This window comes from Zalophus californianus, chromosome 3, assembly GCF_009762305.2.
Source record: "Zalophus californianus isolate mZalCal1 chromosome 3, mZalCal1.pri.v2, whole genome shotgun sequence".
Taxonomy (NCBI): Eukaryota; Metazoa; Chordata; class Mammalia; order Carnivora; family Otariidae; genus Zalophus; species Zalophus californianus.
Genome location: NC_045597.1, coordinates 166,713,046 through 166,740,443, shown reverse-complemented (window position 1 = coordinate 166,740,443; position 27,398 = coordinate 166,713,046). Strand labels below are relative to the sequence as shown.

General features: G+C 41.3%; 1 long non-coding RNA gene across 4 annotated transcripts in view; it reads left to right on the top strand.

Annotated features, from left to right (window-relative positions):
• The window catches only part of LOC113920908, a 49,272-nt gene that overhangs the window by 6,629 nt on the left and 15,245 nt on the right, over positions 1-27,398 (top strand). For 3 of the 4 annotated variants that reach the window (XR_003519426.2, XR_003519428.2, XR_003519425.2), the window contains 3 exons: positions 5,940-6,007; positions 7,298-7,504; positions 17,715-17,835. This is a non-coding gene — a long non-coding RNA (uncharacterized LOC113920908). Of the gene's footprint in view, positions 1-5,939; positions 6,085-7,297; positions 7,505-17,714; positions 17,836-27,398 lie in introns of all 4 variants that reach the window. The other variant, XR_003519427.2, reaches the window with a different exon arrangement.

Genomic DNA, 27,398 nt, shown 5'->3' with positions numbered 1-27,398 from the left:
TACTTGCTCTTGAAGAAGCTTCTATGCTTATGTCAGTCAGCATTTGTGTAAAAATTATCTTCCAATATCTTTCTTCAATGGTGATTTGGTAAAGAGATAATGGGGCTCCTGTATGGCTCTGGTGACACATCTCTCACAGGAGCGCCTCAGTGAGGCCATTGTAGCAGAGTGAGAATGCTGAAAGTTTTAAGTCCTCTTAGACACGACCATTCTTTTAGTTGTTGATGGATATTACCAATTCCAGTTGATATCAGAGTGTCGTCATTTTATTTTATGTATTTCTAATTTACATTTACATATCATTTTGTACTTATATTCATTTATTTGAATTTCTATTGACTTAATTATTTGCATTCTCTATCCTGAGAAGTTCCTTCATGATATCTAGGGTTACCTGAGAGGTGAATTATAATCAGAATGCTGATTGGTGAGCATAGAGTAAAAACTGGCTTGGGAAGATATTTCATGTAAACTCTGAAAAGTCAGATGAACTATCCCTACCTCACAACTGAATACACCACTCTGATGACTAGATAATGGAATCCCCAAATTCAGTACCCTCTTACATCAAAGGTATGAGTTCCTTTGGAGTGGAGAAAGTGATACAGAACAAAATTGATAAGCTATATGTGATAGGCAGAATGGCCCCCAAAGATATCCAGGCCCCGCTCCCTGGAGCCTGTGAATACGTTTCTTTGCATGGCAAGAGGGACTTTGCATCTGCAGTTAAGATTATGGATGTGGATAATCCAGGTGGGTCCTTCGAAGCAGAGAACTCTGCTTGGAGTCAAAGACATGCAGTGGAATAGGATGTAACGGGAGAAGGAATCCAAGGGAGAGACTCCAAGTGTGAGGAGGGCTGGAAGTGCTGTTACCTGCTCTGAGCACAGGGACCCACCTGCAGGGACCGAAGAGAGATCTTGAAGAGCTAGGGGCAGTCCCTGGGTGACAGCCAGCAAGCAAACAAGGACCTCAATCCTACAACCGCAGGAAATGAAATTCTGACAACTGAAAAAGCTTGGAAGTAGATTCTTCCCCAGAGCCTCCAGAAAGGAATGCAACTCTTGATTTGGTCTTATGAGACCTGGAACAGAGAAAAACCCTTGAGCCCTGCTCTGCCCAGACTTCTGACCCACAGAAGTTACAAAATCATAAATGAGTGTTGTTTTAAGCCTGTAAATGTATGGCAATTTGTTACTGTAGCAATAGAAAACGAAAAGACCATGTTAGTATGTTCCAGTTCAATCTAAGAAAATAATCTGAGAAAAATAACATGGTTGTGTGGGAACACACAACCCAAAACAGAATTAATTCAAAGGACAAGGACAGTGAAAGACCCCGTAAGCTCCTTCAAACACCGACTGTTACCTGTAAGATAATGAAAAGCAAACATCTGGTTCTTTGCGTAATTTTGATCAAAGGAATATAGTATGTTTGGCACACATTTGGAGGAAAATCGGCCGCATCAGGATTTTCATCAGGGAAGAACTGGTGTCAAACTGGGGCCCAGGACGTGGAGCCACTCCCTATGTTATGGTGACAAGGAAATGGATGTACAAATTTAATTTGGGCGAGTAAGCCAGCGAGCAGTCATGGAGTGCCCAGCAGAAGGTAGAGGGCACCTCAGTTGACATACTGGGTTGAAACTGGGATGAAGTCAAAGGAAAAAGGAAAGAAGGACTTTTTATGTTCATCCATCACTTTCAGTTGGCTTACTTCTGCTAGCCCCTTCCGTTGGCTCCAGGCTTGGACATACGATCCGGCGCTGGCCCATCCGTGTATTTTTTCCTCTCTTGCCATAGAGATTGTTTCCAGATGTGACAAAAAGGTAGTCCAAAGAGCACCAGGCCCTTCTCTGGGACTATTGTGAGGGCAGTGCTCTCCACAGGTGTTGCTCACTGGGTGGAAGAATGCTCAGACTGCCTGCGGGAAGGGCATATCTGGGAATGACGTCAGCACAGACAAAGTAGAACTGAGAAGAGGGAGCAAGACAGACACCTGTCACCATCTAGATCCCGTGAAGCCTCTGCATTTTGCCCTAGACTTTTTCAGTTGCTTGGTTTAAAGTAATTTGAGGTAGATCTTTGTCCCTCAATGTAGAAAGAGTCTTCACAAAACTGTTCGCATCAGTGGTGGTGACTTGGAAATCTCGTTACTTCTTTAGTGACCCATTTCCAGTTGCCTTTAGAACGTCTACACTGGAGACTGACATGAAGACTTGAATGTGTTTAAAACTGAGCTTATCGTGACCTTTACTCCTCTACCTACTGTTCGTTAGGACCTCCCCCCATGCACCTGACCTTGCCTCTTTTTCTGTTAGGTTTGGGGACACTGTTTGAAGAGTAAGCACTTCTTTACTCCCTCTTCTTTGTGTGTCTTTCTTTCCCACACTCCATGTGAATTTGGTGCTCTTCCCCCCAGAGTTGGTGCACCATGCTCTAGAAACTATAATTGGTCCAGGGATGGGCACATGACCCAGTCTGGTTTCTGTCACTTGCAACCTAAATAGTCCTGACAAATAAAGGTTCTGACATGTCCTGTGCCTCCCTCTGACTAGCCTGTTCATTATCAGGTGTTTTAGTTTGGGAAGATATTTTCTATCTCCCTTTCTTTTCTTTTCATTTGAATTCGCAAAACTTTCCCTAATTATGTAAGAAATAAATGTTCAGCAGAGATGTGGAAAATATAAATGGGTGTGTGATAGAAAATACAATTCACTTCTTCTAAGAGTTTATGTGATTAGATTGGGCCCACCTGGATAATCCCTGTCCTTGACCTTAATTACATCTGCGAAGCCCCTCTTGCCGTGTTAGGAAACATATTCCCAGGTTCTAGGGAGGAGGGCTTGGACAACTTTGGGGGCCATTCTGCCTATCACGTATAGCTTATCAGTTTTGTTCCATACCACTTTCTCCACTCCAAAGGAACTCATACTTTTGATGTAAAAGGGTACCGAATTTGGGATTTTCATTATCTGGTCATCAGAGTGGTGTATTTGGTTATGGAATAGGGATATTTCATCAGGCTTGTCTAGAGTTTGCATAAAACATCCTCCCAAAGCAATTTTTACTCTATGCTCACCAATCAAAATTCTGATTAAAATTCACCTCCCGGGTAGCTTGATATCAGGAAGGGACTTCCCAGGATAGGCAATGCAAATAATTGGGTCAGTAGAAATTAAAATATATGTTAAATATAAATGTTAAATAATAAAGAAATTAAATTATAAATATAAATCTATTATCTATAACTATAATTATATAGCATATAATTATAATCTATAATTAGGCCATTGGCATCATATGCTGACATTTTGGTTTATCTCCCTTAAATTAGTTTGCTTATGTATTCACTTATTTATTCGATTTTATTTTGGTTTATTCTTATCTGATGCAATCAGACCTGGTAGTTGGTCAGCTCATTAAAATATTCAGTTAACTTGATGTAATGGAAAGTAAATTAGGTTTATAGTAGGAAGACCTCAGTTACTTTGAGCAAATCACTTAATTGTGATATGGTAGGAAGACGCTGGGATTTGGAGCCAGAGGATCTTGGGTTTATATCCAGCTCTGGCCCTTTCTGTGTAGCCTTGAGGCAAGTAAAAACTTAACTGAAGCAACTGAGTGTTACATTCTTTGTCTATAAAATGGGACTAAGGCTACTACTACCTGGCAGGGTTGCCACCCACATATAATGTGAATAGAGCAGGTATTACTATGCCCAGCACATAGTAGGTACTCAATAAATGGTAACAATAAGTGACAAACAAAAAAAACTCAGTTAAAGTAGAAATTACAAAAAAATAATAAATACATTGTGCAGACATATGGCATATACGTTACAGTCTTCACCTGTCTTTTGATATAGGGCTGAGAGCTTTTCTTCGAGCATGAGTCTGCTGCATGACATCTGCATGGTGTTTCTTGAATTAAGCACATCCATAATAGGCTACAGTTTCCCGTTTCCATCTGTTTAAAGTAGAGTGAGAGTGTAGAGGCCCTTGCAAAGCAACCTGAGTCAAGAATTATAGCATTTTATGTATTTCCCCCTCTTTTTTCATGGTTGTGTTTTCCACATCTAACTGATACAATTTCCCCTAACAACCAGCCTTTACCGAGTCTTTCTAAGGATTCAAAAACTTTGTTTTTGTAAAAACAACTCTTCACATACACACTTCATTGCTTTCCGTAATTGATTAAATCACATGATTACGATAGCAAATACAAATGACATGAACAGGTTTGGGAAAGTAATTGTCTTTACATAAGGATATAGGAGATCAATTTATAGTAGAATCACAGTGTTTTAGAGAAGCATCTACTAACACGGGTTCATTCATTCATTCGTTCAACATTTGTTTAGTGACTGCTATATACCAGGCACTGACTATTATATGTCACGTACCTGGGAATATAGGAATGAACAAAACTGACAAAAACCTTTGCCCTTCTGGAGCTTCCATCTCGTGCTAGCATGCAGTGTGCTGGGACATAGGTGAGCACATTTTACAGAGGGAGTAACACCATTGGTTAATGAAATGAGTTGGTCAGTTAAAAAAGCACGCCTACCATATTTTCCCTTGTTCTAATCCTCCTACTTAACTTGAGGTGATTTCAACCTCAACCTCTCTTTGTCCTTTATGCCTTACCTCTTTTTGTTGTCAACTTCTCCTAAATTTTTCTCCGCAATGCCTCTTGGCAAATTACAGTAAAGAGTCACTTTGTGGGTATTTCTACCTCAAATATTTTCCTTTTCCAATGCATCTCATGAGCAGATGCTAGAATCATAGTCTTTGGGAAGTATTTGCACTATCACACCCTGAATGATAAGGCAGGTTTCACAGGCACGTGACCTGTGCGTACACAAAGGGCTCTGGGCTCAGAAGGGTTCCATACTTGGTTTAATACTCCTCTGTCATGGTCTTGAAATTCTTCTTCTTCTTCTTCTTTTTTTTTTTTTAAGATTTATTTATTTGAGAGACAGAGAGAGAGGTGAGGTAAGAGGCAGAGGGAGATGGAGAGAGAATCCTCAAGCAGACCCCCTACTGAGTGTGGAGCCTGACACAGAGCTCAATTCCAGGACCCAGAGACCATGAGCTGAGCCATAATCAAGAGATGCTTACCTGACTGAGCCACCCAGGTGTCCCCACCGTCTTGAAATTCTTAATAATTTTGAACAAGAGGCCCCAAAGTTTTGTTTTGCACCAGGCCCTGAAAATTACGTGGCTGGTCTGCTTACAAAGTCAATGGTAGATTGTTATTTTTTGACTCTATTAAATCTAAACTTTCTGCCTAGTCACTGACGAGAATGCCCACCCACTAAAGAGAATGCTAATCTCCTATTTTAACCTCTCCTTGTTGGAATATTTGAGGTAAGCCAGACCTGCTACCCCTTGTACAAATTTGACCCAGTTCCACAAACGTGTTGTGGTTTAAGCAGCTCTCTCTGGTGGGAATGGGCCTCATGTTTTCTCTACTCCAGCCTGACTCCCAGTCCTTCATAATCTGACTCAGAACTCATTCCCCTTCAACGTGAGTTTGTTCCCTCTCAGTATTAATGGAATTAAGCTTTCTCATAAAATAATAATAACAGCTACTCCTCACTTGGTCTTTACTGTAGGCTTCCTTAGCATGGAACTAAGTTCTTTGCATTCATGATCTCATCTTTACATATAGTTCTGTATTTTCCCTCCAGTTATGGGTGTGCTTAGTCAGTATGGTCTGACTCTCTGTGTAGACTTTGCATTTTCTGAGCCCATAGGTCATGTCTTCCTCATTCATTTGTACTCTCCTGGCACTATACACATGATGTTTGGTGTAATGCCAGGGCTCTGTGCCTGTTGCCAATTGACTGACAAAATATTAATAAAAGCTGAAAGTGTAAAGTATTGCACTTCTTTCATCCACTGATTTTTTTTTTTTTTTTTTTTTTTTTTGCAGCTAGCTGCATCCTGGGAAGACTTTGCTGGCCTGAGGACTTTTAAAACTGGTCTGCACCATAACTTGAAGTAATTGTTCTTGTGATTGAAGCTAACAACTATATAATGCCTGCTAGGCATAATGCCAAGACATGATTTGATTTCAGGTTAAATTTGCAGCTAAGTTGATTTTGCAAAATGTGCCCACATGTGCTCAGGCAGTATGAATGCCCTCCCTACCTCCATTCACCCTCAAAAGTGCACTTGTCCACAGAGTTGGATATCCTTCACTTGTTGGAATATTTGACCCTGTGCATTTAAGGCTGAGGCTTCCAAGACTAATTAGAAAAAATTGTTGTTGATCAGCGTCTGCCAAATGTAAAATGCCATATTCAGATGCCTTTAGGATGTCCATAAAAACAGCCAAAAATGGGGCCATAGTATTTATCAAGTCAAGGGAGACTCATGCCTAATAACAGTGAGCTGTTTTTTGCTGTTAAGAAATGAGCAGACCTGTCAGGAGAATGTTCAACATAAGCTAATGTCAAACTTGCTGGAATAACTTACTCACTGCAGGGTTCCCATCTGTGAAGTTGCTGGGGAGGTGGCTGCCTCCACGTGATTCTTCAGATTTGTCAGTTAAATTAGATACCCAAGGGCAAAACCAGCTGACAGGGGCATTATGGACACTCCTGGAGGATTCAGAATCCATAATCCCATGAGTAGGTCCCATTCACAATTTTGTTCATGCTGATACTAGGGGTCATATCAATTTTATAAGAAAGCAAGGGATAACAAAGAAAGCCAGCAGGTCAACCCTCTCAAGACTGTTGATGGCAATATGCCTAATGCCTATTTTGTATGATTGGAGAGAAGGGAATGGCTTTACTTTGTTTTCCAGTAGGAAAGTCCCAGAATGTTATCTTGAGGGAAGAGTTTGCAGGTTTTTAGGAATTGGATGTCTTGGCTGCACCAAGGCTGGCTGTTGTCAGGGAAGTTATATTTATGGGATGCTGATCAAAGTTTTACGAATGCTTCCCCGTGACATACTGATCTGAGGGGAAAAATAGGATACGATAACAAAAAACAGAGCAAGTTTCTGTTTTGATCTCCTTTGGAAACTGTAAGGAAAGCAACCATTTCATTTATTCTAGCTTCATTTACTTCTTTTTCATTACTCTCCCCCCTTGCCCCTACCATTTTCCACTAGAGGGCCTTTAGAAGATCGTAGGTCTGGAGCAAGGATATCCTGAGTAGGAGAATGTAGGAGGTTTATTCACATGCTGCTCAAAACTGGCCACCCCACATCGTGTCCTTCCACCAACACCGATCTCAAGCCTTGGGGCCAGTTTGTTAGGTCTCATTTCTCTCTTCTTTTAGGCTAAGTTATTTTCCAGGAAGTTTCTTGAACCTTAATGAAGACAGGCTCCTGGACAGTTTACCCACCAAGATATGTCTGGATTATTTGGTGAACACAAAGTCAACTGAGAAAGCTCTGCCCCTACCACAGCAGGAAAGCTGTTTCAATGACCTCAAGTTTTAAATGTCAGATGGTGAAAGTCGAAGACTTTCAAAGACTGGACCATGGTAAGTATTTTCCTTTCGGTTCTTCAGAAACAGACCCTGAGGCAAGGAGTCAAGTGGAAGTGAAATTTTGGGGAGATGATCCCAGGAAACCCTTACAGTGGAGTGACGAAGTGAGACAGGGAAGGAAAGAGGCCAATAAAGGGTAGTGTTCTTAGGCCAGTCATCACTTTAGGCAACTGGAGCTTATTCTGCCCAGGAAGCTGGGATTATTTATTCACCAATACCCTCTGTCATTGGTTGATTCCAGGGGCACCAACACCCTAACACATTGGTTTGCTCCATAGAAGTGCTGACCCATCCCTTGAAGCCAGAAAATGTAAGCAGAGAATTGAAGGTATTCACAGTTAGCACTGGTGTAGAGGTGAATGGCTATGGACACGGCACTGACTGAGCCTGTTACAGTGAGAGCAGGAGGCAGAGCAAGAAGAGCCATCTTTCAGTGGTTTTCCTACCAGTGCATTAACAACGTTCATCTCAGACAACAGAAAACTGGAAGACTGGCCAGTGAAAACTTTAAAATCCTTAGGGTTGACGTAATTTCTGCAAGGTAACTAACATTCACTTGCTATTGGGTAGGTGTGCAAGAGATTTTATCAAGAGAAGAGAAATTTGATCGGACAGATAAAGCTCAAAGAAATCTGATTGTAGAACACACTTTGAAATGATCCATTGTGGACTTAATCTCTTTGCACAAACCCAAGAGTCCTTTAGCTAATTCCTTTCCCAATGAAGGAGCCAATCAATGTTCTTTCAGGGGAGAAAATTACTAGAGAGCCTAGTATGTGTTTTGATGCCCTAATGAGGCACTATGAATTACCCAACCCAAACCAATTAAGTCTTAGCCCGGATAGAGGGCTACTGAGGAGATGAGGACACAGCATGCATTTAGGGCAGAATTAACTGCTTCCATAGCCTGGAAATATGCTTGGGGGGAAGCCAAACCTTGTAGCTCTCTGCTGTCCTTAAAGCTGGCAGTCAAAATGTGATCGAGCCCAATGTTAGCTTTTGTCACTTTTGCTTCTTTGGCCTTAAATTTAAAACATGTCTGCAAAACATAAAATATGTTTTGAACATTACATAAGGCTTTTAAGTGAGGGTGAATCATGAAAACATGATATGTCAGAGACAATAAAGTAAGTGAAATGAACTGCTGCTGACTAGCTGCTTGACCTTGGGCCAGTTGCTCAGTCCTTTCTTGTCAATCAAATAGGAAATTATAGCCCAATAATGTGGTTTTGGATTGCAGCTCAATAAGCAAGCTCTAATCTCTTGGTTACGCCTTACTGTACCATGGGAAACCAAGCACTTATTTTCATTTTAATGTGATCTCTTCCAGTGGACTGTGACTTCCTAAACACCCAGCACAATGCCTGGCTTAGCTTAGGAACTTAGGAGCTATGTGTTGAATAAATGTGAAATGAATAGTGGAAGAAGATATTTCAAATGTTATGGTGCACATAGAAATATGTGAATAAACATACCATCAACACAAATAGCTGTTTTAAAGAAAATGATGAAAATAGAATTTTTATATGATTTATGTATATTAGTGGGACAGAGGAGGCATAGCAGGAGGGTTGCCATTACTGTATTCTGTGTGGTGACTAAGACATAGCTTTTGGTGTCAGGAAGCCCTGGGCTGGAATCCTAGCTCTGCTACTTGCTAGCTTTGTGTCTTTGTGCAAATTACACAGCTTTTCTTGGTTTTAATTTCTTCTCCTGGACCTTGTATGTTGTAATAAGGATCTTATAACCCTACAGCATCTAGGAGGGCTTGAGAAACAGTATATTACTTAAAAGAGCTCAGTCTAAGATGATCATCATGAGTATGCACAAAGTCCAAAGTGAGGTATAAAACTTCCTCCAACGGGTTGCCTTTTAGGCCTGCTGAATCAGTCTTTGGTGGGTGTCACAGCAGTCTTGTCTTGTCTTTTCTTCCTCCCTTCCTTCCTCTCTCTCTCCCTCCCTTTCCCTCTCTCATTCTTTCCTATCATCTCCCCCTATTCCATCACTGTTCTAGCTCCATTTTCCTGGCAGTAGGTTGGCCAAGGCTGGTGAAACTCTTGCTCCTGTCTCCACCTTTAGAGGGCGATGAGGGAGGATCATTGGAATGGTGGGTTCTCAAGGTCCTACAGGGTATAGGCATAGCTGTTCCCCATGCCATAATTCCTCAGAGTAGAACATCCTTTTGCCCATAGTGACCACATTGCAAGAAGTGATATCACTTTGAGTAACTATGCTGAAGTCACCTCCTGGGGTGCAGGTGGGAAGGGGCAAGGGTCATGGAGAGAACAGAGAACCATTTTTGGCCACACTGGACTAAGGCCATACATGCATCTTTCCAGTTCCTGCCACATAGATGCTCAAAGCATAGTGGTTTATGTTCGGTCTTCATGGTATTAAATAGTGATCAAGGGATACTTTTTACCTCTACTTACTTCACTTCTTTTAAACTTGTGTTTTAAGCAAAGAACTCCCGAATTATGAGCAGTTCTCCAAATCTGGCTAGGACAGAAAAGGGGATGGTTGAAAATTAGAATATTTGGGTCAGTACCAACCCTTGAGCAAAGATCCCTGATCAATGGGTTTGATCTACCTTCACCAATCTCCAAGTGGGGTTTAATATCTTGTCTACCTTTCTGAAATGGATGCCCATTACAGGGCCTTTGGTGTGTGAACACCTTCCTCTGAGGGAATTCGGCTCCCACCCCTCTCCCACCCATGACCTAGGAAATAATCAACAACCACTTGTCCCAGAAATTCTGGGAGTCTTTCTGCTCTTAGGTCACTTTAAATCAAGGCTATCCATGGAAAAGCTTTTGAAAAATATCTATTTTATCTTCTCCTGTGCAATAATTAACTATTCAGTTTGCTTTTTTTAATGTATTTCAAGAATTTAAGCAGTACAAGGATCTTAAAGTAAATGTAGTCTAACTCCCTTTCACTTTAAGGAAAAGAAAATGTAAACTTTGGTTTGCTATAAATCCTCCACATCGTTTTTTGTCTCCTTCCAGTATTTCTGGATGCCAAGAGCTTTGTCTGGGGCGGGGGGAAATCTAAAAATTCTATGCTTGTAGACGACTTTGCACAGACTGATGTTTAAAAAAATTCCTTAAAACAAAATCACAGTTGAAGTTATGTAGCTGCTTGGTAAGGTGGCGACATGGCATAATGCTTAATATAGCTTATTTTTATTTATTTTTTCACACCCGTGTAATAGCAAAAAGACACAATGACAGGGAGAGCCATAAAGCCAAACAACTCTCTCGTTTCATTTTACAGCACGAGGCGGGGAAAGGCACAATTTGGTATCTTGACCATTTTTATAGGGGTTTCGAGACAGGTTGGACATGTCTGAAATATGTCCTTCAATTCCTAGAACTCTTTCAGGCATTCCTGCTGAAGGATGTTCCTTGGAGAAATACTCCTATAAATACAGGATGTTTTCATTACTGCATGTGGTTGATTCAGCCTGTTGGCGACATGACGGTGAGAAGTGTCTGAGAAGCTGACTTCATATAGACCGTGTTCAAACAGTCCCAGAGCTGCCCGGATCAGAACGACTCTAGTGGGAGAGCTTTGAAATGAATGTTCATATATCACTGGGGTCTTTAAAGAAAGGTTTAGGGTTCTGTAGGCTGTCCCCCTCGGTGCAGTGAAGTGATGGAATGACAGCGTGTATGGAGATGAATTTCTGCCTATGAAAATTTTCACTTCCTTTATGGAGGAAAGCTACAAAATCAATAACTCAGATGGCAACACAGCAAAACAAAACAAAACAAGACAAAACAAACCCCAAACCACAGAGAACTGAAGCCAAAAAACAAACAAACAAACAAACAAAAACAAAAACCAAAAAACCAAAAATCAACCCACACAAGGAGATGGCAGGAAGATTTGTTTGGGGCCAAATAGTAAAAATGGGGGCACATATGGTAGGTAGATTCAGTCTGGGCATTTTCTTCAGGAATGTAGAGCCACAGGCCAATGGCATAGAAGCTAAGCCTTTAAAAAGTTATGTGTTATTTTAAATAATAATAATCATATTCCATGTTTACATAACTCTTTAATATTTTCAAATATTTTTACTTCTTTTATTTGAGCCCCAAAATAACCTTAGAAGATGGGTGATATTTTTATAGATGACGAACCTGAACCTCAGAAAGATAAAGGGACCTGCCCAAGGTCGCACAGCTAACAGGTCTCTAGATTCTCTGGCTCCCAATCTGGTGCTTTTTCTACCATCCCACACTGACAAATAAAATATTGCTTCTCTGTTTCTGTAATATTGCCAGTGTTGTGAAAATATTACAACCCCCACTTCCCTGATCAAAAATTAACCACTCTTTATTGAATAGAGATTTTATGGTGTGGAAGACTGAGGAATATAGCACTCTTGATGCAGGGTGGGGAAGAAATTGACTTCGGGATGCATCATTTTTAGAGAGACGTTGAGTTGGTAATGAAACATGCAATTTTTGTACTAGCTTATTGCTGAAATATAGAAAATAATGGGCAGGTTGGAGAAAAGCAGAATGGTGAATTGATGAAATTATTTGCTATAATTAGATTGGTCTGTGGGTGGGATAAAATTTATGAAGAAGGGTAACCTTTGCCTGCCAAGACAAGGGTAACACAATCTCATGTGCAGAATAAAGCTAATTATCATTAGGGAGGACTTTTTCTCTCTCTCTCTCTCTGTTTGTTGTCGCCCTGGGTATTGTAAAAATTTCTATCTATCCATCTATCTTTGTTTTTTTCTAGAAACACCCTAGATCATTTAGAAACCATTGTCAGAGAAGTTTAAGGAGGCACAAATACAAATAAGGCTATGGAAGAATTGGATTCTAGCTTGATATAGAAAGCTCATCATTTATGAGCATGTCTGTCCTTTTAAAGAGAATGGATATAAGACTGTGACTTGAAGGGTGATTTCTGGGTACCTAACAGATATAAAAACCAACCAACCATTAACAAAACAAAACAACACACTGGTCCACAAATGAAACACACCGTCAGCTTACTATGACATGTAGTGAAAAGATGAGTCCAACACTGGCCTTTGCCACTCTAGAGCTCTCATCCGCATCTTACACTGACTTTCTTTCTGTACGTTTGACCCGCTTGTCCTTGGCTTTCTTGCCTCCTGCCAGATCATCCTAACTGCCGGGTGCAGAACAGCTTCCCACTCAACAGCCTTCAAGGCAACTTCCAAATGTTTCGTCCTCCTTTTTCAATTTTTAAAAATTTAAAAAAGTGCAGGAAATACAAAAGATATTCTAACAAACACCTGTGTACTCTCCACCCCAAGTAAGTGCAACATTAGTCTTAATGCCAATATACCCAAAAGCTTATTTACATTTACTTCCAACTCCTGACCTTTCTTGGATCATCATGACCAATTCTGTGGTGAATTTATGGGAGATGAGAAGTCTGCATTTAGGAATGCGTATATTTAAAACCAAAATTGAAAACATAAATGCTGGTTTAGCACAGTGAAACTTCACTAGTTCAGTTTAATTTTTGGAAAGGACTGAATTAGTGAAAAATCTAAATTATACCACATTTTGTAAAGAAGTGCAGATGTAAAGTTTAACAACTTACAGAAACATAAGTAGGAGAAAGTTAACAAACATTTCCCTAATAAAGTTATTTTTAAAAAACAAATCAGAGAAACAATTTTTGAAGTGCATACTAGTTGCTTTAGGTAAATGGATTCAGAAGCATTCAGAGTACCACACTTTGAAACAGTGAGCCTTTGATAAATATTTATTGAATAAATGCATACTATTTGCAAGCCACTGCATTAGGCACTGGAAATATAAAAATAAGGAAGCTCTGGGCTCTTTATGACAGGACTTTGGTCTAGGAAAAGAGCATCGTAGTTAGGCAGTTACAATGCAACCTGGTAAATAAAACTATAGAGGCAGAGAAATGCAGCATTTTAAAAAAGTACAATGAATTTCCTTAAGCATGTTTCATAAAATCTTGTTTACATAAAATTACATAAAAACATAAGATGTTTATTCATTTATGTGATAAAACTTTTGTGTCAGTTAATGTCTTGCTGAATTTATTACAAATGAGTAGAATGTGACTTAAAGATGGTTTACCATAGAACAATAAGAGAGAATGTGTTTGTCCATCTTCCCATTTTGTAAAGTGTACAATTCAATGGTTTTTAGTGTCCTAGCACTGTTTTCTAAATCTTTCTCCATTGAATGATGTTGGTGCCTTTGTTGAAAATCAATTGACTGAGACATGTGGGTTTATTTCTGGACTCTGAAATTTATTCCATTGATTTATCCTTATGCTAATACTGCACTGTCTTATTCACTGTAGCTTTGTACTAAGTTTTTGAAATCAGGCAATATAAGTCCTCCTACTTTGTTTTTCTTTTTTTTTTTTTTTAAGACTTATTTATTTGAGAGGGAGAGAGCGTGTGGGTGGGGGGAGGAGAAAGGCAGAGGGAGAGGGAGAGAGAGAATCTCAAGAAGACTCCCCACTGAACTCGGACCTTGATGCAGAGCTCAATCCCACGACCCTGAGATCATGAGCTGAGTCAAAACCAAGTGCTGAGCTACCAACTGAGCTACCCAGGCAACCCTACTCTGTTTTTCTTTAATAAGATCTTTTGGCTATTCTGGGTTTCTTGAATGTCCATGTGAATTTTAGGATAAGTTTGTCAATATTTCTAAAGCAGCCAGCTGGAATTTTGAGAAACTAAAATTTTTAAAATTTAATTAAAAAATTTATTATTTTAAGAAACTGAAAAACACTAAATACCAAAGGAAATATTTAGAAATGTCCTGTGGTTTTATAGCGCTAAATGACCTCGTTCATCCATTAATGAACTTCGGTAATGTAGCACAAGGTTGAGGCTTCTGCTCTAATTAGATGCACATCCTGGAGAAGTCACTGGGCTTCTTGAACCTATCTAGTAATATATTAGAAAATGAGATAAATTATGGGGTGCTTAGGTGGCTCAGTCAGTTAAGCATCCAACTGTTGATTTTGGCTCAGGTTTGTGGGATTGAGCCCCATGTTGGGCTCCACACTGGGCATGGAGCCCATTTGGGATTCTCTCTCTTCTTCTCCCTCTGTTCCTCCCTTTTCCCCCTCCCCCAGCCCCAGCTTGCACACACTCACTCTCTCTCTCTAAAAAAAAAAATGAGGTGAACTGGACCACATTAAAGTAAGAACTAGACACTATTAGAAGGGTCAAAAGGCAAGTCACAACATGGCTCTCTGACTAAGGATTTGTATTCAGAATAATAAAGAAGTCAGTAAGAACAGGGCAGACCACCCACTAGAAAAGTGACTAAAGGTGCAGGTGCTTCACAAAAGAGGACATAGAAATTGAAAGATGTCCACCTGGAAGCCCCCAAAAGATATATTTTACATTGTAAGCCCCAGAACCTGTGGACATTACCTTGCATGGCAAAAGATAGCTGGATGAGTCCTACTTGCAATCACACATGTCCTTATAAGAGGGACACAGGGGGAGTTTTGACACAGATACACACACAGAAAATGTGACATGTAGACACAGGCAGAGGTTGGAGTGATGTAGCCACAAGCCAAGGAATGCCAACAGACACCAGAAGCTGGAAGAATCAAGGAACAGGTTTTCCCTAGAGCCTCCAGAGTGAGTATAGCTGTGCTGATCCTTGATTTCAGACTTCTGGCCTACAGAACTGTCATTGAAGAAATTTATGTTGTTTTAAGCCACCAAGACTGTGGCAATATGTTACAACTGCCATAGCAAATGAATAAACTACCTTTATTCATTGCCAGGGATAAGTACATTAAAAGCACAATGCGATACCTCTACTTGTCCCCAGAAAGCTAAGATGAACAAGAAAGATAATTTTCAGTGTTGGTGAGAATGCAGAATCCCTTGAACACCCATATATTGAGGGTGGAGTGTACATTACAACCCTTCGGCTAAACTGTGGGAGAGTATCTTCTAACGTTGAATAGATGTTTATCCTACGATTCAGCCCTTCCACTTACTGATAACATACCCAGGAGAATTGCATACTTTCACCCCAAATCATGAACATAAATATTCATAACACTGTTTATAATTCCTTCAACTTGGAAGCAATTCAACGTCCATTAACAGTAAGGTGGGTAGATACATGATGTGGTATTCAGACTACAGAATACTAAATCACGAGAATGAACATCTACAGCTTCACAGAACAACAAGGATTAATCTCACAAACAATGGTGATGAAAGAGGCCAGACACAAAAGAATATATACTGTGTTATTCCATTTATATAATATTTCAGAAACAGGCAAAACTAATTCATAGTGTTAAAAGTCAGGTTAATAGTTAAACTTTAAGAGGGATAATGACTGGGAGGAGGCATAAAGGGTTAGACCAATGAAAGTTTGTTTTAATAAAAGGAGATAAAATTTTAAAAAGGAGAAAAAATTAATAAAATCCATCCTAATTTATAGGGTTTGTCTCATCCATTTATTCAATTACTTAACAAGCATTTGTATTTCGCAAGCATCTGTTATTTGCTAGGAACCATTCAAATGCTAGGGTTATAGCAGTAGACATGACAAAGTATCCACCCTCATAGAGTTGACATTCTAGTAGTTTCCTCTCAAAATACCAGAGTGCACTGTTACATTGTTGGCCCCCAATGATTCACACCTCATGACATTCACATCCTTGGGTAGTCCTTTCCCACAGTCTGGATTTGATCATGTGATCTGCTTTAGTCAATGAGACGGGAGCAGGATGCAGGCAGAAGGTTTGAGAGGTGCTTGCACTTTAAGGCTTCAGCTCTTGGACTGTTCCTTTGTGGGAGCCAGCTGTTCTGCTGTAGAGAAGTTTGGACTCCATGGCTAAATACTGAAAAGCCACATGGAGGAAGTGCCTGGAAGATGAGAGTCTGTCTTGGACATTTCAGCCCCAACCAAGCTTGCAGCTCATCGAAACCACATAAGTGAACTCAGCTACATCATTCTGGCAGAGAAACCACCCAACTAAGCCCAGTCAGCCACAGACTTGTGAGAAATAATAAATTGTTTTTTTTTTAAGATTTTATTTATTTATTTGCGAGAGAGAGAATGAGAGATAGAGAGCACGAGAGGGAAGAGGGTCAGAGGGAGAAGCAGACTCCCCGCTGAGCAGGGAGCCCGATGCGGGACTCGATCCCGGGACTCCAGGATCATGACCTGAGCTGAAGGCAATCGCTTAACCAACTGAGCCACCCAGGCGCCCTAAATTGTTGTTTTAAACCACTAAGTTTGGGGGTGGTTTGTTACACAGCATTTGATAACTGAAACAGATAAATGGGTGAATAAATAAATAAGGAATATAATTTCAAAGTGTACTTTGAGCTATAAAAAATTAAACAGGATAATGGTATGAAGAATGACAGGGAAAATTCAGAGAGGCTATTGTGTTCACCTGTAAGGTATTACTAGGGGGGCTCTATCCAGAAACCGAGGAATTCATTGTTTCTTGTTGAGAGTGTCAACTAGTGTGGAGATCAACAACAGAGAAAAAACACTGGGATTTAGAAGAGCTGGATTGGAGTTTAGGCTGTTTTGACCTTGGGCAGAAAGAACATTGGTCTTTTGTGAGTTCCAGTTTCCTGATCTCTAATATGGGGATAATAACACTCATCTTGTCTACCTTCCAGGATTGCTGGGGAAGTTATACTCAGTAATGTTTGTGAAAGCACCCCGGTATTTTTAAATGTTATTTAAGTGAAAACATTTGTATATAAAAAAAGACATGTTAATCACCCATTTGCTCTCTGAGGCTTCTGCTCTGTCCACAAGCTGATACATGCAAAGTCAGTGAAATAAGTTTTATCACCATAACCACAGCCCGTCTGCACATTTACTGGATGGTCTGTGTTACACATTAGCTTTTTGAATTTATTTAGCATCCATTTGGAGCATAGTTCTGCAGTTTTGAATAATCCACAAAGTTGTCACTGTTAATTTCTCTATCACAGTCTCTTTGCTGATAACGAAGAAAAACACCAATGAATAGCCTTATTAGTGCAAAGAGTCACACAATCCAAAGCCTCTACCCCATTTGGACAAAACTTGACGTATGTCATGTCACATTAATAAATACTGCATATGCAAAGTATACCTTGTATTAACAGTAAATTCCCCATGGAAAGTTGATTTGCTTTAAAATTTTAATCTACTTCTTTTTTCTTCTATAGATCCAGTGAGGGGTTCCCCCCCACTTCCCTTTTCTGCCACAAAGAATGGAAGTTTGTATAAGAAGTGCATCATTCTCTAAACCAAACAGCAAAAAGAGAAACAAAATGCAGAAGAAAAGAGGTAAGGAGAAATGAAAGGAAAAAATAACAAATTGGTCATTAAAAGGAAAAAGATGCACAAGATAAAAGAGAGGGAGGCAAGCTGAGCATCCACTATATTGGACTTTGGTGCAGATGTAAGTATAAAATGCTCCACAAGTCCTGTAATTGAGAAAATCTATCAAATGTCCTGACAGCTGCTCGGGCATTTCCAGAAGCGATAAAACTTGAATTTATTTCACTCCTAGAAAAGGGGCAGTATCACCTTCTGGTGGCTTTAATGAAATGCCATAAAATTCGAGGAAAAACTGTGTTGTAAAGTCATAAAAAGGTAGTCGGAAGTGGATTGTTGGAAATGCTGCGGGAGGGGCTGCTTTGTCTGAAGAGTGACCGAAGGGGATCAGACGAGCAGGGGATCAGGGCTCCCGGACGTGAGAGGATGTGCCGGAATGTGCTGTGCAGTTTGCGGACTGTCCCTCCCGACACCTGCTCTCAGAACTTGGCTGTGGCTGCATGCTCACTGGCTTGGCCGGGGACACCGGGACTAATAAGCCCCTTTGGAGGTTCGCCTACTCCATTTGTATTGTGTGGAGGTGACCAGTAGGAGCACACTCACCTGCATTTCTTCAGATAGAAATAGTATAGCCAACTGTAATGGGTCCTCCCCAACCCTAAGCTTACGTCTCCTGGCTGCAGATCTGCTGGGACAGGAGGCTCCAAAACCTACTGGTTCTGGGGGCAGGATTTAGAGCAAACACAACTGGACACTCACATTCTGCTCTAGAATCTGCTTCTTCAGGACTTGCCTGGTACTTAACCTCCCAATTTCCCCTGGTACTGGTTCTACTATTGGGATATCCATGGGTCTGCTTTTTCTCTCAGATGACGAGCAATTGAGAGGGCAAGGATTGTCTTGAAGTTTCTCTTTCATCCCTTTGGCACCTTGCCTCACAATTTGCACATAGTAGGAGCTCATGAAATTTTTTTTAAAAAAGATTTTATTTATTCATTTGACAGAGAGAGACAGCGAGAGAGGGAACACAAGCAAGGGGAGTGGGAGAGGGAGAAGCAGGCTTCCTGCTGAGCAGGGAGCCCGATGCGGAGCTTGATCCCAGGACCCTGGGATCATGACCTGAGCCGAAGGCAGACGCTTAATGACTGAGCGACCCAGGGGCCCCTCATGAGATGTTTCCAAGGGGAATAAGATTTCTTGAGAGCCTCCGGTTGTCCGGGAATGTCTTCTGTTATCCAGCTACTTCTATGATTGAATGATCACCCTTGGTGTCCTCCATAGAAGCATAGCTAAATTCATTTATTTAAGATTATAGTACACAGAGAAGTTACAAAGTATTTTACTTTATATTTTCAAAATCGGGTATGTTAATACAGTCACATTAGATCTCTATAAGGAATCCTATCTCAAAGATAAATAAACAGAGGCCCCAAGTCTCACAGTGAATTTCTTTGGTCCATCAAGCTCTGTGCAAAGATTGTGAAGTTAAATTGTAAACTCTGAGAATAAGAGTCTTAAAGTGAGGGGTTTCTTTTTTTTTTTAATTAATTAATTATTTATTTTTTAAATTTTATTTTATTATGTTATGTTAGTCACCATACGTTACATCATTAGTTTTTGATGTAGTGATCCATGATTCATTGTTTGCATGTAACACCCAGTGCTCCATTCAGTACGTGCCCTCCTTAATAATACCCATCCCCCCACCCCCTCCCCTCTAGAACCCTCAGTTTGTTTCTCAGAGTCCATAGTCTCTCATGGTTCGTCTCCCGATTGAGGGGTTTCTATGTGAAGAAGATAAAGATAAGCCTCAGAGAGAATGTTACTCAGAAATGAGATGGTCAAGAGAAAGGTATTCCGACTAGCAGCGGCTCTAAGGAAAATTTTAGCAGAGACCACTTAAGATGGTCCTAATAAAAAAATTATAAAAACACAAATTAACTCACTAAATGAAAAACATTTAAAAAAATGATGATCTCGGGACAGCGCAGGGAAGTGAGGGGATCCATAAGGCGAATGAAGACAAAGAAAATAAAACTGAATCGTGAAGTTTGAAAGTGGGAATGGATATTGTTTTCCTTGGCGAGCTGATGACCTTGGGCCTGTGGCATAAAGCGGAAATTTCTGCAGTACAGGTTTGATCAAAACCGTAGGTTAAAGGAATATCAGTAAGAATGTCAATCTGTGGAATATCTTGTGAGCCCCATTATTGAGTTATGACTGTCACTTGAGCAGTGTCTTCAATGGAACAGGATATAAATTTCCCCAAGGTGAGAGCGAGTGCTTGGAAGCCAACAAAGTTTAGTGATCATCCTTTCATTTTTCTACGCTCAAGTCCTTTGTCAGCTTCAGAACGAGGAAGTCAGCTATTAAATTAGAGATGAAATAACGCCAGACTCCAGATGTGGCTTCCTCACACTTCTGACTTTAGCCAGATGTGCCCAAGCCATGGCATTCATCATGATTAGTGTGAAGGTGTGGAAAGTGTCATACAACACACCGCCAGAATCCTGATCCCAGCGCGTTCACACAGGGAGTCACCCCTCCCAAGTGGAGAGTCACTGCTTAAGGGGCAAGGGGTAATAGTGAAGCCTCTTTAAAAATCCTGTAAAAGGTAGTATCAATTTTATTTTTATGGATAATTGATCCTAGCTCTCAGTTCCAATGATCTCCATTAGGTCATTTAAAAATCTCTTTACCCAGCCATATTTAAGCAGACATGCCGGGTCCTGCGATTGTCCTGCCTCCTTGGTATACAATCTCTCCTTAGTTATTTGCTTTCTGTTTTGGGGTAAAGCTCTCCACTTTCCTCTACTCTCCTTTCACCCACCTTTGGTTGCTGGAAAGCTTGAATCGGCACCATTTCGGAACTATGCTGAGGGCAACGTGGAAGGACCTCAAATCTCAACTAGGTTTTAGAGGACATTGAGGTTAGGTTAACTGAGGCTCACGATGGTGGTTGGGGGCTGTTGGGCAGGCTGGACTAAATTCTGATTACAGGTAGAGAGGCACAAATGCACAGTTATCCTGGTCTAGGTGTGAGCTGGTCTCCAGGGTGATCCTAAGAAGTCACAGATTGTCACGGTCCCACCGATTAGAATCTGCAAATCACCCACCTCTCACACCTGGAGATGAGACTGGGGAAAACTGTAGGGTGTGAGAGCCCGGAAGCTGCTGTCTGGACCTGTGTGAAAATGAGGGTGTGCTTTCAGTGATCTCCCTGGAGCCTGTGGCCCACACAGCTGGAACAGGTCTGTCAGGTACGAGGCAAGTCATAGTCAGAATATGATTGATAAGGACTGAGCTGGGTCCTGGATGCAGTTTAAGGGTTATATTTATCAGGAAGTTTTACTTAAAGCCATAAATTATCCTCTGCAAAATCTTTGCTCGAAGAGAGACTTCTTTGTTGAATGAAATGATAATAAGTACCTGGATTGAATGGTCCCTTTTCACATTAACTAAAACAAAATGGGCAAGGACAGTAAAAAAGGTCACATGCAGGTTCTAAGTATTTTGTGCTGCTGACCAAGCATGGTAGGTCACTTCTAAAATTCCCCAGACGGGATGATGCATTTTATTTGGGCAAGGATATTAGGATTATTTGGAAAGAATCTTTAGACTATCCTAACATTTCTAATTAGCATTCTACTGCTAATAAAAACCACACATTATTCTCTGAAATGTTTTCTGTTACTATTCTTCACCTTGACAGTGTAGAAAAACTTCAGTCTCCTTTCATTCCTTCTAAAAGGTAGAGAGGGAAGGAGCGAAGGAGAGACAGAAAGAGGGAGAGAGAGGGAATGGCAATGAGAATCATGAACAATTTTAGTTCCTTCGGAAGTCGAGGAGACATATTTTTCAAATGTATTCTCTCAAATCCAGATTCCTGTAACAGATGCTCTCATCTCTCAAGCTCTTTTCATCTGTAATTCAATTTCCTTCTAAACGTGATGCTGACATCTGTTGCAATGCAGATACGTACGTACTCAAGTACCTGCAATTTCTCTGTCAAGCTCAGTGTCATGTTAAAGAACTGTGAACTTTGCAGGGCTGGCGGCAGACACTGGCATCCACAGGGCTGCAGGCAGAAAGAAATTTAATGTCTCTTTTATAGTTCTGATGCTTCAGCATCTTTTCCTCTGACACAGGCTCTCGTTAAAGGTTTTCAAGGGAACATAAAGTGTTTATTTAATAGCGCAATTGATTGTTTTAGTTTCACTTCTGGAGCGACCTGAAATCAGCACATGCTAAGACTTAGCAGGGAGGCAGAGACTGTGTCTTCAGATTCTCCCTGACAGGGTGGATTAGATAAATTACCGCACAATTCTCTAAAGTATTTTAAAAACAAAGACGAAGCACTGCATGTTGCATTTAAAGACGCTGATCTTTGTCCTCTTTTTTTTTTTTTTATGCCTTTCCCACAGCATTACTATAAAGCAAGCCTGTTTGAGGCATGGATTGAGCTCCATCATTCCATCATCAATTAATTCATTAAATAAATATTTGTCAAGTCTCTGTTCTGGGACTGGCATTGTGCCAGGTGCTGGGGAGAGAAAAGTTGATATGACACCGGATGCATTTTCAGGGAATTCCGGTAGTATTTTGTTTTAGAAAAAGTACAGAGCCTTACCTAGCCTCCAAGGGGTGAGTGAAGACAGAGTTTTGTGCCACAGGAAAATTTATCCGTGCTGCTAAGAATAACAAGCTCATTGCTGGGTTAAGCATTCTTCTTTTTGCAGGGACATGTTTTTGAGCTTCATAGGAAAGTGGGAATCTTTGCTCAATGCCAGCAAATTTGGAGCTGATGGAGATGGGGAAGAGTGGAATATGCCTTCCCACCCTTTCTGCCTCTCTCACTGCAGACAGTCAGCTGAGATCTGAAGCATGACACTTGATTCCCTATGTCATTTCTTTAGGTGGCTTTGCTGGGGCTATGTTAGAATCATGAAATCATTCAGGCCTTTAAAAATGTTTGTCACAACATTTAACCTGGACATCTTGTCTACGAATTACCATCATTTCAGTTTTTGTAGGACACCATCAAAGGGCTCAGTGGGCTGTGTGAATGTGTGGTTTGTGTCCTTCCATACTGACTTAGGGATGAGTCTTGCCATGAGAGCCAGCCCAGCTGTGATTGGCAACAGGAAGAGACAGACGATAGGACTGCAGGTTGCGGTCACACAGCTGACTGAAGGTTGGTCTGGTGTAAAGGATAGATGAAGGGGAGTCTGAATTATTCATCATAATTTCTCAGGAATTTCCTTTAACTAAGATATTGCACACTGTTGGTCCTGGGCTGAACCTGGCCCACAGATGGCTTATACTGGGCCTGTACTGTATTAAAATTGTGATTTTTAGAATTGTTTGCCAGCATGTAAAAGCTGGGAGCTTTCATATTAAAAATCTATCCTCCTTCTAAAAATTGGAACATTTAGCAACGCGTAAGCAACCCTTACAAGACTACGTGGCTAGGAATGAGCAGGAGTTGAGTTTCAGCTGTCCCCTTAGACGAGACATCATATGGCCTCAGGTTCTACTCCTCCCTATTGTCTCACACCAGCCAGCTTTCTTATTCAGCTACCTGTCTCGTCCCCTGTTCTGCAGGGATTAATTCAGAAAAAAGTCTTTTCATTCAATCGAAGAGTTTGTACTGGGTCACTTCTCCACTTCTATGAACTTGCTAGGAACTGTAGGAGAAGCGCAAGATATTCCTGCCCAAATGAAGAGGAAGAGAGTAACAGGTGCAGCACTGAGAGACCAGGCCTGGAAGAGACCACAAGTCAATGTAAGAATTCAGAAAGAAGGATGCCCCTGATATTCGTAGTCATTAAGCTTCTGTATTTTATTACTTCTATTTTCCAGAAAAGGGGAAAAACCATTTCTCTTTCATGCAAAGGAAATTCTTAGGAAGTTTAGAATGTAGCCATTTAACACATCTAAGTGCACAAGGCATTTGTATTCGAATCACATTATCAAGAAAATCTCTTTGTTATGCAGAATACGAACCCAATCCCAGGCAACCAGTATTACTCACACCTGAGAGAATATAAAAAGAAATGACGCTGAATAGACTATAGAAATTTGGAAGAAGGATTAACAATACTAGTTCTATTCTGCAACTCTTTGAGAGCCCATACAGAAAATCTCATGCTTAAAAAGGATTGTAATTGTTGAGAAAGACCTGGACAATGTTTTTAAAATTCTAAGTTTAATTTAATATCGACTCTCTGGCTAGACTTGTGGTCTGGGTTTGCTTTATGAGAGGAAGGCTGACATAGAAAGCAAGAAAGGTCAAGGTCTTATTGGCATTAAAATAGGGAACAGTTGGCGACTTTCCCTAGGAGCAAACTCATAGTCCATTATGCCACCACTTTGCTCATATTTGAAAGCAAGAACCAGTCAGCACAGCTGGACAATTTAAAGCCACCGCTGATGGCTGGGAGATTCTAGTCTCTCGCATGATTTAGTGCATACATGTATATGCATGAGACGCCATGCTTCTAGGAGTGAATGCTGATCCGTGAGGACCCTGAGAATCTGCAGCTATCAGTGAAGTCCTTGTTGGAGCCTTAATAAAAGTTAACATTTATTGACCACTTAGGATGTCTTAGACTTTGTCCCAAGTGTTTTATATTATTTAATCCTCACAACAACCTTACAAAGTGATACTCCTTTTTTGTTTTTACAGATTAAGGAAAGGAGGTAGAGAGAAGTTAAGGGAGTGACGCAGGGTCACCAGCTGCTGAGAGCGCCAATGGGAGCTTGACGCTGGTGTGTACACTATTAGCCACCCGGCTAGTCAGTGTGCCTTGGTCTTTCACTACGTGGATTATCAGCCTTCAAACTTTCCCTTTTTAGAAGAAATTGGGTGATTTTAACCGTCTGGGCATTCATGAGTTTGCAAGCAGCCCTTCAAACTGAGGAAAAGACCCCTGCCCCTTTCTTGAATTCTACTCCTGTACTTCTAGCCACTGTAGGAGAAAATCACAAAATCAGAGCACATGTTTCACATAAGGACACCATCAGCTCAGAAAGAGCCCCCCGAGCTGCTGAGCATTGCTTGCATTCACTGGCAGGGGTCCAGCACAACAGTTCTTTCAGTTCTTAAGCTGTAGCTCCAACCCTCTAGGGTTAGAGACCTTGGCAGCTGACCTTTGCTCCAGTTCGCTGAGAAAATGAGACCTACACGACGAGGGCTAGCCTCTCCTTCCTTGCTAGAATGCCCCATGTGCCACTCTGTCTTTACTTTTCCCCTGTTACCTCCGAGGGGAAAAAGCTCCAATCTTCCTTTGAGAGACTAACCCCACTGGTGTGCTCTGCAGCCCCTCCTTGCCCTCCCAAGTGCTGCTTCTGCATTAACTCTGCTGTTCCTTGTATCTGGAGTCTTTCTACCCTCTACCCATCCTCCCTGGGGGTGAAGGGATGGGTTGGGGTGGGGTGGGGTGAAGGCAATGGCCTAGTGACTAGGAGGAGCTCAGCCTCTGGATCAGGCTGCCTGGCTACGTGCCCATTCATTAGGCACTGCCACTAAGGAGCTCACTGACCTTGGGCTATTTTCGCAATTCCCCTAAGACTCAACTCCATCTTGAAAACATAAATGATTTGGAAGCCTACGATGGTCGTGACGATTGAGTGAGCTAATTCATGTTGAGGAACACCCACGTCCTTGATCTCTCCGCTTTCTTTTTGGGCCAACTCTCTTCACTTCATCCCTCAACCAGCTTCATGATCATCACTTCAACCACTCTTGATGGCATCACTACTTGCCCAGTGTTCTTTGGTTTTAACAAACTGTCTTTTCCACACCTTGAAGTGGGCTGGTGGATCCATGAGTAAATATTCATTTCCACCTCTCCACTGAATCATTCTCACTGCCCCATATTCCTTTCAGGAAGATCCAGTGGCTTCTGCTCCCCCTTTGGAGATTATCATCTTCCATTGTCTTATGTATATATATATGTATGTATTTATATCACTTCCTTGTAAGCTCTTGTTATGCTCCCAATTTTCTTTTTATTTTCCTCCCAATTTTTTATAAGGCAGAAACTTCAATAACAGCAAGGAGTCTAAAGGTGACCTCGGGCCCTGAGATCTGACTACCCAGTGTTACCTCTTGCTCTCTGTGACCTCAGGCAAGTTCCTTAACCTCTCTGTGCCTCAATTTCTCATCCCCTGTAGAGCTGTTAAGTTTGAAATGAGTTATTCTGAATGGAGTGCTCAGAAGTGTGCCTGTTACGAGCAGGCACTGAGGGGAAAGGGTACTTATTATTATAAGAATTGGTACTTAGAGACCTTTCTCTTGTCTTGTATCAGGAAATCAGGCAAACACACAGAAGTGCATGGATCTTAACATCACAATCAGAGGCAAAGGATCAGAGTTTATCACCAAGAAGCCTGTTTAATAGATAAGGAAGTATGGGGTGAAAGTAGGTTAAATTCAGAATAATAAAGGGTTGGAACACAGACTCATTCGCAGCAGCTATGGCCCAGGAGGCTTGATAAAGTCCAAAATTCTTCCCAGTGTGATTGGAAGTCCTCCTGCCATAGCGACTCAGTTGGTTCTGATATAACTCTGATTAGGGTATTCTGCCTCTTAAAGGAAGTCGGGGACATGAGCATAGAGCATACTGAAGCTGAAGGGACCCTTTGGGATCCTAGCCTAACTTCCGGCTTCCACAGGTGAGCAGAGGGTGCTGTGATGGTTGCAGGCTGGCTCCTCACTCAGAAAACAGCGGGGTTCTAGACCTGGGGAGTCCCTCTTCCAGACAGTGAGAAGCGGAGGTTCAGAGAGCCATGTGCTGCCTGTTGACTCATTTTGTGCATTTCCTGTGTGGTTCGTGTGTCTTCCATCCGAGTTACTGACTCAGCTTAACCCTGCTTAGCTTGCAAGACCTTTCAGGGAAATCAGAGTGTGAGATGCAGGCACTGCAAGTTGTCACCCATGATTAAGGAGCCAGAGGGAGTGATTTATGTGGAAAGATTAGAATCCCTAAATATGGATGGCTGGTGCTGCCCTGATTGAGTGGGGCTTCAGGCATTTGCAAACTGTCCTGTGGGAGTGCCACAGACTTCAGTACTGGTGGGACTGCTTTCATAGTGGTGGGACAGTTGAAGGGTGATGCAGGTGGCAGAAACGTGATAATATTAAAACAGTGTACTACTTCCTTATGAGCCAAGAAGACCAGACTGAGACAGGAAATTTTCCTGTGACTTTTAATTTGTGAGGTCACTGGATATCTCTGGAAATTTCTGTGTGTAGAACTTGAAGCTCTGGGCCATCAGATAGATAGTTCTCAGTAGCTCTTACCTCTTTCCCCTGCAGGGTCCCTCATTCCTTGGGCTCCCTTTGCTTCCTCCCACTGTCCCTCTACTAAGGACCCTCCCCCCTAGTCTTCCCTGCTAGCTTGTTGCTCCCCACCTCCCCAACGCCCCTCTTCTACCACTCCAAATAGAGTTCCTCTGTGCCCTCGTTTTAAGTGAAGTCTGTGAAGCCAGAGTTAATTGGATAAATTCTTTCCTATTAAACTGTAAGCCAGATAATTAACTGAGTCTCCCAGATAACACTGACCAAG